This window comes from Benincasa hispida, chromosome 1 (genome assembly GCF_009727055.1).
Source record: "Benincasa hispida cultivar B227 chromosome 1, ASM972705v1, whole genome shotgun sequence".
NCBI lineage: Eukaryota > Viridiplantae > Streptophyta > Magnoliopsida > Cucurbitales > Cucurbitaceae > Benincasa > Benincasa hispida.
In genome coordinates, this window is record NC_052349.1 from 93,847,784 (window position 1) to 93,862,873 (window position 15,090).

Here is a 15,090-nt window from a genome sequence, read left to right on the forward strand (position 1 = left end):
AGGTTGCTCGTAATAACGACTGGGTCGAATCTCTGTGTTACCTCCGAAATTACCTCTTGTTCCTTAAGTTCCACTGATCCCCTAATAAACAATTGATTTGTGATCCAATTAACAAATCGAATCCCTCTCAGGCCAATGAGAGGGTGAGGCCTCTGGTTCAAGACCAAGAATCAGCACTTGAAAGGAACAACCTCTCTACTAACCCTAATCGGTTAGGAGTGAATTCCCTATTGCACCTTATGTTCCCAACTATTCATCCGATATTATCCCCAAAATGGTAAGCTTATTGAGCAGAGGCAATTGGTCTACTTTCACCGTTTGCAGATCAAAGGATAATCCTGAACAAATAGGAGTTCATAGTTAGCTCAAGATTAAGGTTAAGTTACCTAGGTAATCGCTTTGAAATTGTCAGTCTTAAATAGTAAACAACATTATAAAGCAATAGTGACAAGTTTCGTGGTCCGATCTTGCACAAAACTCATTTGCACAGGACACTCCCACTTCTCATGTCTCAACATGCACAAATTATGATCACTTCGTATGTAGCACTTTACAACACTTTGTAACAACTACAGAGTAGGCCGCATCCTATAGTGTTACCAGAATAAGGTACCCAACCTTATTCATATACCATAGATCATTTTGACTATTTACTCGAACCCGATCCACTTGTATGTCTCCACATAAAGTTCAAGTACTCATATAATAGTCAAGGGACTTAGGTTTATTGGATTTCTAAAAAAAAAACAATATATTCAACAACAACTTTATTGAATTCTGAAAATATGTTCTAATGTTTACAAACCACGAGTTTTAGAACATAAAACCTAACAAGCTCCCACTTGGACTAAAACTCTTGTGGTAACTTATATATCCGATATATAAGACTGAGTTTCTGAGTTTTATAGAGAAATACAATAAACTAGGGCATCCCATACCCATGGTTTTTGCCATTTCGTATCTCATACCTAATATTTCTCCCATTTACCCTAGGTTATTAACCTTTGGTATTTCTAGTCTTACTAGATGATTCTTAAACACTTTAGCTGAGAGAATCATTGTAAACATATTAATATACAAATAGGTTTCTTATGGGGAATTCATCTTTTTCTCAATTATGGCTAGGAAACACATTTTCCTCCCACTACATTGAGATACTCTCAACTCTTTGATTTAAGATGATCTGACCTGCCTTAACAACTCTTGTTAACAGTCAGAGCTAGAAATCTTTAAATTCATTATACTTCAATCTTAGCCATTTAAATATCTGAATATTTGCTGATAGCTATTAACAATTTGATTCTTAACAGAAGTTGCTAGAACCAACATAATTTTTGAAAATGAACATTTCATTTATACAATTTGTTCTATACAAGTTTTAACAATTAAAAACAAGTAGCAACTTCTCCCACTGGATGAGCTGAACAAATGGTCCCAGGGTCAAGTTAGCTTGGTTACCTTTTCTCTGCTATTTTCTCGACAAGATATTGAGGGTAGTGTCTCCTCCAGTGCCCTTTATCGTTGCAATGGAAACATTTCCCTTTGCAGCGTTATCCTTGCCTTTCAATCCAGTAGGCTTCTTCTTCCCTTTCCCTTTGCCTTTCTTCTTCCTTTGCCTTTATTCACAAGAATACTCTTACTCTTTGAAGAGAAAGCAACTTCAGGCTTGGAGGACATTCCTTTCTTTTCAGCAAAAGCAACTTTTACTTATGGTACTGGTTCTAGACCTTTAGTTCTCAACATAGTCTGAAATGCTTGCAGCTCATTAAGTAGAGTTGTCAAGTTGTATTCAATTTTATTCATCAAGGCATTGATACAATATTGCAGAAAACTCTTCGGAAGAGATTCTAGAATAAAACCAACTTGACTTCTCTCATCCATCATAGTATCATTCACTTTAGCCACATTAAAGTGGACCATCATGTCTAGGATATGTTCACGAACATTGGTCCCCTCTTTCATGCGACTGTTGTAAACGTATTTGATAGCATCATGCCTCAGGGTAAAGGACGGCTGTCCAAACATCCCTCTTAGAGATTCCATAATCTCTTTGGCATTGTTCATACCCTCATGTTTTTTGGCCAAAATGTCAGACAGGCTGGCGAGGATATAAGCACGGGCTTTATCATTAGCCCTGATCCATTTATCAAATGCTTCCCAAACAGTTCAGTTGGTATTTGAGCTAGGAATGGGAGGACATTCCTCCGTTAAGACAAATATCAAATCGTCTATCGTGAGTATTGTATTTAAATTTGATTTCCAGTTTACATAATTGTCCCCAATCAGTTTGTCCGAAGCCAACAATTGTATAATAGAACTAGTCATTCTGAAATTATAAATAAATTTTATAAGTGTATTGCTTTTAAATCCAATCAAGTTTTATCAAAGTGATAATGTACCCATAATCATTATTTTTGCAACGATACTTAAGTGATTTAGAACAAATGCTACCGTGGGGCAGTCAAGAATTCCTTCACAAAAACAAGACAATTCTTGACCAAATACTATCTCCAGAATAACTCATATTCCAATAGTCATTTAGTTATCGTTTTCGGTCAAGATCATTACTAAACTCAGTAAGTCTTGTAAGTGTAGACCCGCCATTTTCAGATCTTATAGAACGGTATGAGTAGGCCTCCGAAATAGAAGACAATACCCAATACATAACTATAAGACCCTATTCATTTTACTGAAGCCTGTGTTGTTCCGAATCCTATGTTATAACCCTCCGTAGGGATTGTCGCGGTTAACGACTAGCTAATGTCGCATGAAAAACGACAACAGGCGCAACATAAGAATCTCTCGGTTCAGACTAATGGAGGAGACCGTAGGACAATGTTGACACATTTCCTTCACCCACTTACTATGTACGACTTCCCCTATTCACCTTGTTATTGACCCATGCAAATACTTCCTGTATGGAGCAGTCGAGGTAAAATCGACAAGAAGACGAGTATGGATCTCACAGTGTGAACTCTTGAGAACGTGAGAGCTAATAACTTTTATTCTCCCACTGAAGTGTTCTAAATGTTTGGATATATTTATACTTAGTCAAGACGGCTAATTTCATACAATCTAAGTCTATGTAGTTTATCCAAATATAACTCTTATAATTGGATTTAACTTACAATGTCTAGGTGATAAACCATTTTATTAACTCACATTGCTCACGAATGCTCATAAAACTGATCACCAATGCTCAATTATTCGACTATAATCTCCAGGTAGGAGGTGTTCCGTAGACTGTCAACTTAAATACCCTCAGTCTTCGACAAGATTATATACTGGTTGAGTTTGTAACCCTAGTTTTACAAGTTTAACGACCTATTTTAACTTTTAAAACAAGCGGTTAACCTAAGTGAGCATGCACCTGTTCTTTGTTATGGATTTTAAATGTCTAACCAATTTTATAACAGCTTACAAAATTTAGACATGCTTAACATCCACGCAAACAACGAAGGTATCTAATATAACTATTATATTAAACATAACTCTAACATGCATACTATATATCATAACAATTATAACATACTGTCAATGCATGTAACATGCTTCCTACGGTGGAGTTTTAAATCTACATGACATACTGATAAGTTGTAGAAATACAAGTTATTTGGTTCTTAAGTTGGAACAACTAAGTTTTTTAATGATAAAATCTCCTCATTTTTAGAAGAAATGCATGGAATTACTCAAACATTACCAAACTCATGCAAAAGAATGTTTATTACTAAATACTGTGGCAATAACGTGTTATATTGCAGGATTTCAACAAGAAGCTAACGCATGATTAAGAAGTGTCACAGGCAAAGTTCTAATGCATGGGCCATGCGTCGGAGGGATTCAACATAAAGAAGATTCATTGATTCAGGCTGTTTGTGTTAAATCACCACTTGCAAGTATGGGCACTTGCAGCAGGTGGCGTCTGAAAAGCTTCCGAGTGTCAGGCGGCTAACCAGGGCATGGACTTTAATGCTGCTCATCACCAAGCTGGAGATGACGAATGCCTATAAATAGATGAAATCCTTCAAGAGTTCGAAGTTTAGAAATTTTCAAGTTCTCACTCTCAGTATTAGCATAGTCGTAGTTTAGATCTTTAGAAGCTGTGCTGTGGTGCCAAGAAGATCAGAAGGGAAGAGAACCACCATCACCACCGATCAAGGAGCGGAGGAAGCCGAGCTTGAAAGAGACACTTCATCCAATTTCTATACAAGTGATTGTACACAATTAGAATTAAGCCAAAGAGATATAAGAGATTGTACTCTGCGGCTTGACTCAGTTCCTTTCATTTCATTTATCACTTTCATTTCATCTAATTAAATGTTGCTTTTGTAAAGACAATCCACTTCTTTATAAATTCATATATTTGATCCATCACACTTTGCCATTGTTTATTTCTTGTTTATGTTGAATGCAACTATACTTTATGCAAAACTTCATTTCAAACGCCTAAGCCAACTTGATCAATTGGTAAAAGCATCCTTAGCTTAGACTATTCGAAAGAGTAAATAAGCTAGCATCAAGTAGAATGCCTAGTACATCTAGAGATAGAGTTACTAGTGTTTATTGCTATATGTGTTTGACGCATCCATCCTAGAGATAGGTTTTGTATGTTATTCGCATTGAGAAGTGTTGAATAAAGTCTAACGCATAAACAAAGATAAACAAATCATCTCATTCATCACATTCTAGTTCGTGTACACTCATCTTAGATCGACGCATACCACTTGCACTAAAATCCATTTCCACACGACCCATCATTCTCTACTCAATTCTTTTGTATCTTCTTGCACAAGCACAACACCTTAGTGTAAATAACACATTCCTTCATACATTTAGGAAATCCCCACAACAGCTACAACGAAGGTCTGCGTTAGCTTAACCTGAATCCCTAGTTCAACCTTGGACTTACCAGGAACCTAAATTGGATTTATACTTGGGTCTGATTTAGGAAAACTTGAACGTCAATAGTGGAGTGTAGTGCGTTCTGTTGCACATCTATAACGCATCAACGCGTTACAAATACATAAACGCATCAAAACATCAACGTATCATTCATACTTGGAACTTATTTTTCCAAATCATTTTATACAATACACTCCTAGTGCGAATCACGATAGCAACGAACATATATTGTATGCATATACATGAATTTATTTAATTATCACATACACTCATGCATAAACAATTAAATACTAATTGTTATGGTTTTCATTTTGGCATAAACATGCAAACAGATAACTAACTATTACAAACAGCTTCATAACCGTCTTTGAACCACTCGAACCGCTCCAAACCGAACCCAAAACAACTTGAACCGGGCTGGACGAGTCTGAACCAGACCAAAAAAGTCTGAACCGGACCAACCACAACCATTTGAGGCTGAATCGGATTAAACCTTGAGTAAACTGGTCGTACCGATTGCTCTCGATCCAACCTCAATATGCTGCTAAGGCTGATCGTGTAGCACCTAGAGGTAATCGTCTAGCGTCGTCGTCTTGGGTTAAGAGGAAGTACACGATCGCATAGTGTTCGCTAGAAGCTAGACGATCGTTTAGCTCTATCGCATAGGACTAGACGATCGTTTAGTTCAGTCGCAGTGTAATCATTTAGCCCCATCGCATAGTACTAAACGATCGCATAGTACTAAATGATCGCATAACACCATCGCGTAACGCATTCAAGTCATTGTTTAGTTTCCGCTGCAGCTAAACGATCGTATAGCTCCATCATATAGAACATCATCGCATTGTATAACATTTATCTATACGATCGCTTAGCTCTGCGACCAAACGAATGCTAGTTCTATTGCGTAGCATTTCATTGCATCGTTTAATGTGCATTATTGCTAAACGATTGTATAGCGCCATCGTTTAGCCAAAACAACATATCGTCTAGTTCCCATGACTAAAACTAAACGATCGCGTAATGCTATCTTATAGCAAATGAACACATCGCTTAGCTCCCGCAGGTACACGATCGTTTAGCGTTCAACATCACAACGACCAACACATATTACTAAATGATCGTATAGCTTTTCTTCTCATCGTGTAGCGTCTGGAGCTAAAAGATCATTTAGCAACTGGACCTCAGCAATAGATTGAAGCAGAAGATGAAAACTTTGGAATAGTAGCTCGACCTCTTTCACTTGTTTCTTCAATTACATCTTAATTTCAACAATAATGACTCCAAATAAATTATAGACTCTTGCTAACTGATAACTAGCAGAAATGCATGTTATCATAGTGTCAAATCCTTAAACAATGTTGGATTGCGTTGATGATATATGTTAAATTACGTCCATTAAGCATGAAGTCTATAATATTGCGGTCGCATGCGTCCAATGCATTAGAGCAATTGATCTTTATATTTTTGTGTAGAATAATGCATTAATGAAATGCAAAGAATGCGATCATAGGAATACATTGGGCGAGCGCAACTTCACCGCAAGACTTTGCGTTGATTATGCTCGCAAACATTCACCCAAGAAGAATCACCGCAACATAGTGGACGCATCTGGACGAAAGGACAATTAAGATCGATGGGACAGAAAGCTGACGGCTGTCAGATCCAAATTAAGTTGACAGCCGATAACGATCACAAAGTACATCCAGCTTTATCGGTGACAATTATCCGACACATCAGTCAGGAATTAAAGCTATCCCATCTGTACAACCAGGAGAGAGAAGCCGCCTTTCACCTTTGATGCCCTATAAATACCAAGTGCATTCCTCAGAGAAGGGGTTAAGCAATTGATTACCTCACCACCATTACAAGTTCATACCTCTATTCATAGTTCTCTTTTTTCGTTTTTACGGTGGAGCAAGAGAAGAGTGGTGACGCCGGAGATTGTCCAAGGCAGCTCGAGAGAGAACTTTGGGGCGTAAGAGTAGAGAACGGGTTGACTCTCGCGAAAAGGAGAATATCTTTAGAGCACGAGTAGAAACAGTGTAACGCCTGACAGCAAGAAATTGCTCCAAGCTCTTTATTATACTTGCATTGTTATTCTATACTTCATCTTATATTTATTCAATGGAAGTTCTATTTCTACATCTGCTCACTATTTTAATACGGATGAGTAACTAATCTATTTGAATGGGTTGAGAGGAACTAAGCTAACATGATCTAGGAAGTTCATTGCTTGCAATTTTCTTGTTTAATGTTGTGCAAAATATCCCTTTAGAGTTACTCGAGAGTGAATCTAAAGAAAGAACCTAATGTCTCGAGAGAGCTAGGTTAGAATCTGGACTCGAAAGATCAAGATTAGGCTTGCATAAACAAGAGAGAGAGACTTAGAGATAAGCTCTGTTTGTCAACTTGCATCGCATGCATCCTAGGAATAGGAATGATATTATGTGGTCGCATATTTGTGTGAATGTCATGTTGTCATCGTATAAATAGAGATAGAGGTTTATGTGTAAACCCTGTAGACTCATCACATATTTATCGCATGCGTTCTAGCCTTAGAAGCTGTGGCATTCACGCCGAGAGGTGGTTTACTATTGTATGCATGTTGCATGATCGCAAGGCATGAACACATCCTAGGGAGTGTTAGCCGAAACCCTTCTCAACCCGTTCACCGCATACTCATCGTATTTCCCGTTTACTAACTCTTTTCGAACTCTGCCGCATTCATTATTATTTTCATTAACGCAACAACAACCCAACACTTATTTATTCAACTGGTTACCGCAAGTTTTCATAAAAATCTCCAATGCAACTATTTTCACAAGTCCCTGTGTTCGACACTAGACTTACCAAAAAACTCAGAGGAATTTACATTTGGATTTCTCTGGGAAAACTTGAGTGCACAACGCAATCCACCAACATATATCATCCATAATTTTCACTTCACAACATTCAAGCATCAAGTTTTTGGCGCCGTTACCGGGGACTTCGGCACAATAGTTGTTAACGGTAATTTTTGTGATTTCTTTGCAGAACTCTCAAAATCTCTGGCGATCTACGACTCGAAGATTAAGAGAACATTTCAAAGGAGACTAAGAGACCGCCAACACCAACCACAATCCGATAAAGAAGAGATGGCGGAACAACCTAGGAATGAAGCACCAAACAATAGTATCATGGCAAATCCGATTTTGTTGGAAAACGATCGCAATAGGCCGATTAGGGACTATGCATCGCCAAACCTCTATGATTTCTCTCTGGGAATCATGAGGCCTACCTTAGACGAAAGTAGATTTGAAATGAAACCAGTGATGCTGCAGATGATCCAGGCTGCAGGTCAATTCGAAGGAAGGCGTGGCGAGGATCCGCACGCCCATCTCCGAAGTTTTATTGAAATCTGCAATACTTTTGTGTTTCCAAACATCTCTGCTAAAGAAGTCCGACTAACGTTGTTCCCATTTTCTCTCTGTAATCAGGCTAGAAAATAGGTTTATTGCTCGAACCAGGAGAGATCACTTCTTGGGAGGAGGTGGTGGAGAAGTTTATGAATAAGTATTTTCCACCTACCGAGAATGCAAGACGAAGAAAGCTTATTACCAATTTTTAACAAGATATGGACGAATCGCACAGTGATGCTTGGGCGAGGTTTAAAAGGTTGGTTCGAGACTGTCTGCATAATGGACTACCAGATTTCCTGGAAATGGAAATTTTCTACAACGGTTTGAATCCTGCTTCGCAGACCACTGCCAATGCGGCAGCAGCTGGTTGTCTGCTTGACAAGACTTATGATGAGGCGAAGAATATCCTGGACCGCATCTCTAAGAATCATTAAGACTGGAGGGAGAGTGACTAGAAATTAAGACTTAAGGATTCTGACGCAAATAACGGTGCTATTGTCTCATTGCAAAACCAAATGACCGCAATGATGAATTTGATTCAAGGAATGACGAACAGCAGCCCAACACCGCAAGGTGGACAGATTAACGCAATAAGTCAAAACACCGCAAGGTGTGCGACTTGCGGTGATGGGCATGCAATGGAAGATTGTTTGCAAAATCCACAGTCTGTATATTTTGTAAAGAACAACCCCTTTTCAAACACCTACAACCCTAGGTGGAAAAACCACCCCAACTTTGCTTGGAAGCATCAACAACAAAATTTTCAATCTGTGGCGCAAAAAGAAGGGCCACCAGGATTCTTTCAACGCAGTAACGGTCAACAGAGCAACAAACAAGTAGCTCACAACAACCACCGCAATCTTCTTCTCTAGAAACCCTATTGAAGCAATACATAGAGAAAAACGAGACAGTGCTTCAAAGTTAGACTACGTCCATCTGCAACCTTGAATTGCAAATGGGCCAAATTGCGAATGAGCTCAAAAGTAGATCGCAAGGGACGTTTTCAATTTCAATCGAGCTTCCACGCAACCTAGGGGGATCAAGTAAGGACCAATGTTAGGTTGTGACATTACGCAATGGAAAGACTGTGGAGGGAGGAAGAAAGGACCAGAGTAGAACAATTTCCATCGCACCTGAGCCTGAGATTGCGGCAACGCAAGAAGAAGAAAAGAAAAATGAAGTAGTAGAACCTGAGGTTGCGTCAATCTCAAAGTCAAATGAAACGAGAACCGTGAAGGTTCAGTTACCACCCTTCCCTCAAAGGCTAAGGAAGTGGAAAAACAAAGAGGTACAGTACCAAGGCTTCCTGTCTATGCTAAAACAATTACATGTTAATATTCCTTTTAGTGAAACGATTGAAGAAATGCCTGCCTATACCAAGTTTCTGAAGGACATGGTAACTAAGAAAAGATGTGGAAAATTTGCCACGGTGGCATTAACGCAAAGTTCCAAATCTATTATCCCACTGAAGATGAACAATCCTGAGAGCTTCACTATTCCTTGCTTCATAGGAGGACTCTATATTGGGCAAGCCTTGTGTGACTTGGGGGCCAACATAAATTTGATGCCATTGTCAATATTTCGACAATTAAATATGAGGCAACTTATGCTCACCTCCGTGACTCTCCAATTGGCAGATAGATCTCTGGTTCATCCAGAAGGTAAGGTGAAGGATGTGCTGATCACGATTGATAAATTTATTTTGCCAGCTCACTTCATCATCTTAGACTATGAGGCCGACAAAGATGTGCTCATCATTTTGGGGCGACCTTTCCTATCAATGAGTTGTGCTCATATTGATGTGCACAAGGGAGAAATCACTTTGAGCATAAACGGACAGAAGCTCAAGTTTAATATAATTCGTGGCATGAAATTTCCTGATGAGGAAGACCTGCAAGATTCTGATGATGACCTGAATTTGATTGAAGAAGAAAAGTCTGATGAAGAGTGTGAAAAAGAGGATGCCAATGCATCCGTAGCTGCCTGTAATGCGATCGTAGCAAAAACAAACAAAGAAGAAGGATCAATCACAACGCATGAAGAAGAGCCAAAAGAAGAAAGAAAAATAACGCAACTTTCTCTCGTGGAACCACCAACCCTTGAATTAAAAACCCTACCAACACATTTGAAGTACACATTTCTGGGTCAAAATGAGAAGCTGTCAGTGATTATTTCCTCTGCGCTCAACGCAGATCAAGAGAATGCGTTAATGAGCATTCTTAAGAAGCATGTGCGAGCAATCGGTTGGATGCTTGCTGATATCAGNAACGCAGATCAAGAGAATGCGTTAATGAGCATTCTTAAGAAGCATGTGCGAGCAATCGGTTGGATGCTTGCTGATATCAGAAGAATTAGCCCCGCGTACTACATGCACCACATTCGTCTTGAAGACGACCACAAAGCAACAATTGAAAATCAATGCAGACTTAACCCTGCGATGAAGGAGGTCGTCAAAAAGAAGATTATCAAGTGGCTGGATGCGGGCATTATCTATCCCATTGCAGATAGCATGTGGGTCAGCTCCGTGCAATGTGTGCCGAAGAAGGAAGGAATGACGGTAGTCCCAAATGAGAACAATGAATTAATATCGCAAAAGACCATCACTGGATGGCGCATTTGCATGGACTACCATAAATTGAGTGCGGCCACAAAGAAAGATCACTTCCCTTTGCCATTCATCGATCAAATACTGGACAGACTAGCGGAGAATAACTTTTATTGCTTTTTGGATGGATATGCCAGGTACAATCAAATTATGATAGCTCCTGAAGACCAAGACAAGACCACATTCACCTACCTATATGGGACATTCGCTTTCGCCGTATGCCGTTTCGCCTCTGCAATGCGCCAAGCACGTTCCAAAGGTTCATGATGGCGATCTTTTCAAATTATCTCGAGGACTCATTTTGTGGTCCGATCTTGTACAAAATCTTTTGTGCAAGGACACCCTCACTTCTCATGTCCAACATGAACGAATTAGGATCATTTCATTTATAGCACTTTACAACTCCTTGTAACAAGTATAGAGCAGGCGCATCCAATAGTATTACTAGAATAAGGTACCCAACCTTATCTATATACTATCGATCATTTTGACTATTTACTCAAACCTGATCCACCTTTATGTCTCTACATAAAGTTCAAGTATTCATCCAATAGTCAAGGGACTTTTAGGTTTATTGGATTTCTATTCAAGTAATAGATCTATTCAATAACACCTTTATTGAATTTTTAGAATAAGTTCCATTGTTTACATACCACGAGTTTTAAGACATAAAACCCAACAAATTTTAGATTGTAATTATTTGGTTCCGGTGAAGAGGACAACTTGTTTATTGAAATTTTTTGCTTAAAGACCGAAGAAGATCCTCCCAGACTCAGTCTGTAACCCGACCCGTCCCTTGAAGTTCCAACCATATCGTGAAGTTGGCTCCAACCATCTCATGAAGTTACGCTCCATCCATCTCGTGAAGTTCCAGTAGTCTCATGAAGCTCCAGTCGCCTCGTGAAGTTGCACTCTAATCGTCCCATAAAGCTCCAACCGTTCTCATGAAGTTCTTGTCATTTCGTGCACTCTAGCCGTTTCGTGAACTCCAACCATCCCATAAAGCTTCATTCGTCTCGTGACCCATCAGCTTGCGCGTGTCAGCTGCTTTGTCCGAATCGCTCGCTCGGTTGAAGTTGGCTTAGTCGGTTCAGATGGTCTGGATGGATCCAGTTGATCGGTTTTGGCCAGTTGTTGGAGTTTTAGAGCCAGTCAAGGGGTTTTCAAGTGGTTCGAGCTGGTTCGAAGTGTTCAGAGGCGGTTCGAGGCAGTTTACTGTTTATTATTATGATAAATTTAGCTGTTTTCTAGCTTAGGATGCCAAAACCGGTCCATTTTAGTGTGGTTTATTTAATTGTGCATTACGAATGTATGAATTAAATAGTTTATCTTGTATGTGCATAAAACATGTCATGTAGATTTAAAATCCCACCCTAGAAAGCATGTATCATGCAATGAAAGTATGTTATAATAGGTTATAATATATAGTATGCATAATTTAGGGTTTCATGTATTTAATATAATTTTTATATTGAATTATGGAATGCTTGATGTATGTTAGTATGTCTATATTTTATAAAGTGTTATAAAATTAATTAGACATTTAAAATCTATAACAAAGATAAGATGCATGGTCATCTAGGGTTAACAAATAACAACTTGTTTTAATAGTTAAATATGTCGTTATCTTGTAAAATTATGGTTACAAACTCAATCGGATATAATCCTGTCTAAGGTTGGAAGTACTTAAGTTGATGGTTTATGGAACACCTGCTACCTGGGGATTATAGCCAAATTTTGAGCATTGTTAACCCGGTTTTATGAGCATGCGTAAGTGACGTGAGGTAATAAAATGGTTTTATTACTTAGACATTGTAGGTTAAATCCAAATATAATAGTTATACTTGGATAATCACCTAGACTTAAGATGTTTTTAGCCGAAATATACCTAAGTAAAGAATATACCCAAACAAATAGAAAACTTTTGTGGGAGAATAATAATATATATGATATATTGTTTTTAACTCTCATGTCTCTAAGAGTTCACACTCTGAGATCCATGCTTGGCTTCGTGTCATTTTTACTACGATTATTCCATTCGGAAAGTATTTGCATGGGTCTAAGGTGAATAGGGGAAGTAGTTCATAGTAAGTGGGTGAAGGAGATGTGTCAACATATCCTATGGTCTCTTCCATTAGTTCGAACCATGAGATTCTTATGTTGCGCCTGTTGTCATTTTAGGTGGCATTAGCTAGTTGTTTTTCAGCTACTATCCCCTTAGTGAGCTATAACACAGGATTCAAAATAACTCAAACTTTAGAAATGGATAAGGTTTCTTAGTTTCACCTTCAGCATTGTCTTCCAATTCGAGGGCTTGTTGATACCGTTCTATAAAATTTGAAAATGAAGGGTCACACTTATAAGAGTTACTAAATGTTAGTAAGTTCTTGAACGAAAACGGTAACTAAATAACTAATGGAATAAAAAGTTATTATGAAATTAGTATTTAGTCAAGAATGTCTTGCTTCAGTGAAGGAATATTTGATTACCCTTCAGTTGTATCTATTCTGACTCATTAAAGTATCGTAGCAAATAAATAATGAAATTTGGGTACATTATTATTTTTTTGCTAAAACGAATTTGGATTTAGATGTTTTTTATAGAATTTCTTTATGTTTCAGTATGTCGAATTCAATTATCCAACTTTTAGCTTCCGATAAAGTTAACAACAATGGTTATTCAAATTGGAAATCAAATATCAATACGATACTAGTTATGGATGATTTGAGATTCGTTTTAATGAAGGAATGTCCTCTAGTGAGTCAACGACAAACCAAAATGTTCGGGATGCATATTACTTTAGGTCAAATGAAAAAGCTTGAGCCTATATCTTAGCTAGCATATCTAACGTGTTAACTAAAAAGCATGAGAGCATGGCCACCGCTAAGGAGATCATGGAGTCAGGTGATGTTTGGATAATAGTCCTCATCCGTTCAACATGATACTCTCAAATACATTTATAATTCCCAAATGAAGGAGGGGACTCTATCAGAGAACATGTCCTAGACATGATGGTCCACTTCAATATCGTGGAAGCAAACAGGACTGTCATAGATGAAAAAAGCCAAGTCAATTTCATCATGGAATCTCTTCCGAAGAGCTTTATGATATTTCGTACAAATGTTAATGAATAAAATAGAATATAATCTGACTACTCTTTTGACTAACCTTTAGATTTACCAATCCTTGATGAAAAATAAGAGTCAAGAAGGGGAAGCAAACGTTGTAACCCAAAGAAAATTATAGAAGGGATCGTCATCTAGGTCTAAACCTTCTGATAAGAAGTCTGGAGCTTCAAAGGATAAGAGTATTCAAATAAAAAAGAAGGGAAAAGGGAAAAAAGAAAACTTCTACAAAGAAGGGCAAGATGAAGGTTGCAAAAGGAAAATGTTTCCATTCCAATGAAGATGGGCATTGCAAAAGAAACTGCTCCAAATATCTTGCTAAAAAGAAGGATGAAAAGGCAAAACAAGGTAAATTTTATTTACTAGTAACTGAAATATGTTTAGTGGAAAGTTCTCATTTGACCTAGATACTAAATTCAGGCATCGCTAACCATATTTGCACTTTTATTTAGGAAACTAGTTTCTGGAGACAGTTAAGGTGGGAACAAGTGAAGTCATTTCAGCTCATGCAGTAGGAGATCTCAAGTTATTTTTTGGAGATGCTTATATTTTATTAGAAAATGTATATTATGTACCTGATATGAAAATGAACTTAATATCAATATCCTGTTTATTATAACATATGTATAAAGTTACTTTTGATCTCAACAAGGTAAATTTTATTTACTAGTAACTGAAATATGTTTAGTGGAAAGTTCTCATTTGACCTGGATACTAAATTCAGGCATCGTTAACCATATTTTCACTTTTATTTAGGAAACTAGTTTCTGGAGACAGTTAAGGTGGGAACAAGTGAAGTCATTTCAGCTCATGCAGTAGGAGATCTAAAGTTATTTTTTTGGAGATTCTTATATTTTGTTAGAAAATGTATATTATGTACTTGATATGAAAATGAACTTAATATCAATATCCTGTTTATTATAACATATGTATAAAGTTACTTTTGATCTCAATGAAGTGTTTATTAGTTTAAGAGGTATTCAAATATGTTTTGCTAAACTTGAAAATAACTTGTATGTGTTAAAACCAATTGAGGCGAAAGCTATTTTAAATATAG